Here is a 3,958-nt window from a genome sequence, read left to right as displayed (position 1 = left end):
ATCAGCAAAGGGGAAATGAAAATCCACACACAAGCATATCACAAACAAATCTGGCCGCGGGGGAATGCATTCCAACCAACACACGCCCAAGAACCCTACCTAATGTCCCACCAAACCATCAGAAAAAAGGGGGTAGGAGGCGGACGCGAGAGCAAACAGGGCAGGCCTCCATAGATCTGGTGAAAGTGAATACAAGCATTAGGGGGAAGGGGGCCGCGCACCGTTTGTACCTCTCCAAGCACGAATCCGCGGCGGTTCTTCACTTCCCACAATGCCACGCGCAAGAAGTTGCCGCCCTCGCTTCAGAGCAGAGGAGAGCGGGCTGGGCGAGGGAGAGCGCGGGGCGGGGGAGTAATAGGAGCGGGGGAGTGCGCCGGTTACTCCACTCGCGAGCGCATGGGACAGGGGCGGAGGGGTCATGGGGAGTAGCAGTTGAAGGAGGCAGCGGAGCGTCGGAGAGGGAAGAGAGAGCGAGCGACAGAGGGAGAGGAAATTTCTGACAAGTGGTGGCGAGGCAGATGGTCCATTAATGCGTATTTGTCGTGGGACTTGCAGCTACACCAAATTTACAGTTTTACCCCCCAACAGCTAAAATAGTAAATACATGTGTAGATAAAATAAATGCACCATTTGAATGCATCTATTATGATGAGATAAGATCACAAAAACAGCAACGCCGATATCCTCAAAACCAAAAAATAGATGGCAAAATACACTACTAAAGGGGTTATTCTGTTTCCACCCCCCACTGCACGCATCCTAAACCCTAAAAACCCTAAGATAGATAGTGGGGTCATGGATGTAACGGACTCGCCTCCGCATGCGACGACGCGACGCTCGTTCCTGTCTCGGCCTCGCAGGGGGAGGGGAGGGGGAACCTCCCCCCTCCCCCCCTGCTCGACCTCGCGCTACCGCATTGCTGCGCGCTAGGATTTGACAGGATGCAATGCGGTTATTCTATTTCCACCCCCGACCGCACGCACCCTAAACCATAAAAACCCTAAGATAGATAGTGGGGTCACGGATGTGACGGACTCGCCTCCGCAAGCGACGACGCGGCACGCCGCATCGTCGCCTGCTCCGGCTCGTTCCTGTCTCGGCCTCGCAGGGGGAGGGGAGGGGGAGGTCCCTCCCCCTCCTCCCCCCCTGCTCGGCCTCGCGCTACGGCATTGCTCCACGCTAGGATTTGACAGGACGCAATGCGGTTATTCTGTTTCCACCCCCCACCGCACGCACCCTAAACCCTAAAAACCCTAAGATAGATAGTGGGGTCACGGATGTGATGGACTCGCCTCCGCAAGCGACGACGCGGCACGCCGCGTCGTTGCCTGCTCCGGCTCGTTCCTGTCTCGGCCTCGCAGGGGGAGGGGAGGGGGGTCCTGACCCCCTCCCCCCCTGCTCGGCCTCGCACTACCGCATTGCCGCGCGCTAGGATTTGTCAGGACGCAATGCAGTTATTCTGTTTCCACCCCCCACCGCACGCACCCTAAACCCTAAAAACCCTAAGATAGATAGTGGGGTCACGGATGTGACGGACTCGCCTCCGCATGCGACGACGTGGCACGCCGCTTCGTCGCCTGCTCCGGCTCGTTCTTGTCTCGGCCTCGCAGGGGGAGGGGAGGGGGTCCTGACCCTCCTCCCCCCTCCCTGCTCGGCCTCACACTCCCGCATTGCTGCGCGCTAGGATTTTACAGGACGCAATGCGGTTATTCTGTTTCCACCCCCCACCGCACGCACCCTAAACCCTAAAAACCCTAAGATAGATAGTGGGGTCACGGATGTGACGGACTCGCCTCCGCATGCGACGACATGGCACGCCGCGTCGTCGCATGCTCCGGCTCATTCCTGTCTTGGCCTCGTAGGGGGAGGGGAGGGGGGTCCCGCCCCCCTCCCCCCTGCTCGGCCTCGCGCTACCGCATTTGTCAATAGGCCCAATGCCTATTTCAATGTCTACAATTATTTAAATCTTAAGATAACAAAACATAATTATATTTTAAAAGAATTTCAAATAGAAAAGATGGAGAAGTTTGGGTTTTTGTGAAAACCTCAAAATTAACATTATAAAAACGATTAGCGTACAGAAGTTCAGGCTAGTTATTCACTGAAGGCCACCAACTACTATTAGTACAAAAACATACTAGAAAAAAAGAAAATATACGCATATCCGTACGAAAATTACACGGTTGCTCATGGGACTATCAAAAAAATCCAAAGCAATGCAAAAGTACGAAAAATAACATAAAAACAGAAAGAAATACAGAGGGGCTTGCTCCATTACATTGCAAAAGAAGGAAAAACAGAAGTTCGGGTATGAACAGTACAGAAGTCCAGCTTGTACAACGACCCTTAGATGATCTGCAAAAAAGGTGCATGCATACTTGGACTAATCCCATGATTGCCCGCGAGACAAACTCTAAAAATAACATCTCAGGAACTAAAATTATAAAAAAAAGAAAAAAATATAGCACGATGCACCTTCGCCTTGCGAAATATGGAATGCAATGTGGAAAACCGGAAGTTCAACCATCAATTAGAAAGAAGTCCAGCATCTACTGAAGTCCAGCTCCACGCTTACACACTAGCTACAACAAAAAATTGCAGAAGAAATCTAGTAACGGATTCTGATACAAAGGACTTGCTGCATTATATTGCAGCGAAAGAAAAGAAGAAGTTCAGGTATGAAAACGCAGAAGTCCAGCACAGAAACCCGGACAAAACCAACATGATCCACCTGATCCTCCCCTGATCCCGATCCGAGCCGGCCCAGCCCCAACAGAATCTAACGAAGGAAAAGAAGAAGTTTAGGTATGAAAACGTAGAAGTCCAGCTTGTACAACGACCATTATAAGATCTAGAAATAATGAACAAACAAATTCGTCTGAAGCATAAAATCATCTGCCCAAGATTGCAACACGTCCGCACACCCCTTGGAAATGATCTGGCAACTACCTTTCGACAACTGGAACGACCAGAGGGAAAATTTCAAACCCGCTAAAATAACATCAGAAAACCCGCGGGAGTGCAAACATCAAATTGCTAGAAATCAACTGTAAGGACCCTCCCGATTAAAAATTACGGATTAGTAAGCCTCGAATTTCACTAAAGTACGCAAATCAGAAAGCAAACTATAAAGAAAAACTAGAAATCAACAGAAACGCGGGTTGCATCTTGGGCGGATGAAGAACTCGGGCGATTTCAAATTTTTTTGAAATAACAAAGAATTTGTTCTCCAAACTTGTACCAAAACCTAATCCGCATCGTTCCAGAACATAGACAACATCCAAAACATGCATTAAACTTGTAACAGACAGAAGTTCATCACGACCCCGAGAGCAAATCCGCCAACGTGCTAGAATCCGAATCAAAACAAGCATTTAGACTCTAAAAAACATGTCCACATTACACTTACACCTCAAACAACACGAATGATCAGAAAAACTCGTAGGGGAAGCCACGGTTGCGACGATAGCCTGAAGGTCAGGTTAGTACAGAGAGAAGTTCAGGCGCGTTACTTGGGAAGGTCAGGTTGTGATCAGAATATTATTCTGATCTTGTGATTAGAATAGTGTTTATGTACGTATGTATGTATGTATATATATATATATATAATTTATTTTGCTTCCTCCTGGTTTCATGACACAATGGTCCCACACCATTGTCAACCCATGTACTCCCTCCTTTCCGGTTTATAGGGCTTATCTCAAAATTTTAGTTTTTCCATTTTATAAGGCTCAATTTGGTTGTTTTTCATCACATGTTCAGATTCCAAGGTGCATGCAAGTATTAAGAGAAAATTGACCAATGCATATACTTTATGCATGCATGCATTGCAATTAATGCATTGATAAACATATTTTTTTAAGGATAACAAGAGCATTAATTAGGTGCTTTTGCAAAACTACAAAAAGTATTCCACCACTCGCCATCTACCTTAATTGGTGTGATTTTTGAATTGAGC

Source organism: Triticum aestivum, chromosome 2B, assembly GCF_018294505.1.
Source record: "Triticum aestivum cultivar Chinese Spring chromosome 2B, IWGSC CS RefSeq v2.1, whole genome shotgun sequence".
Classification (NCBI taxonomy): Eukaryota; Viridiplantae; Streptophyta; class Magnoliopsida; order Poales; family Poaceae; genus Triticum; species Triticum aestivum.
This window is presented reverse-complemented; position numbering follows the sequence as displayed.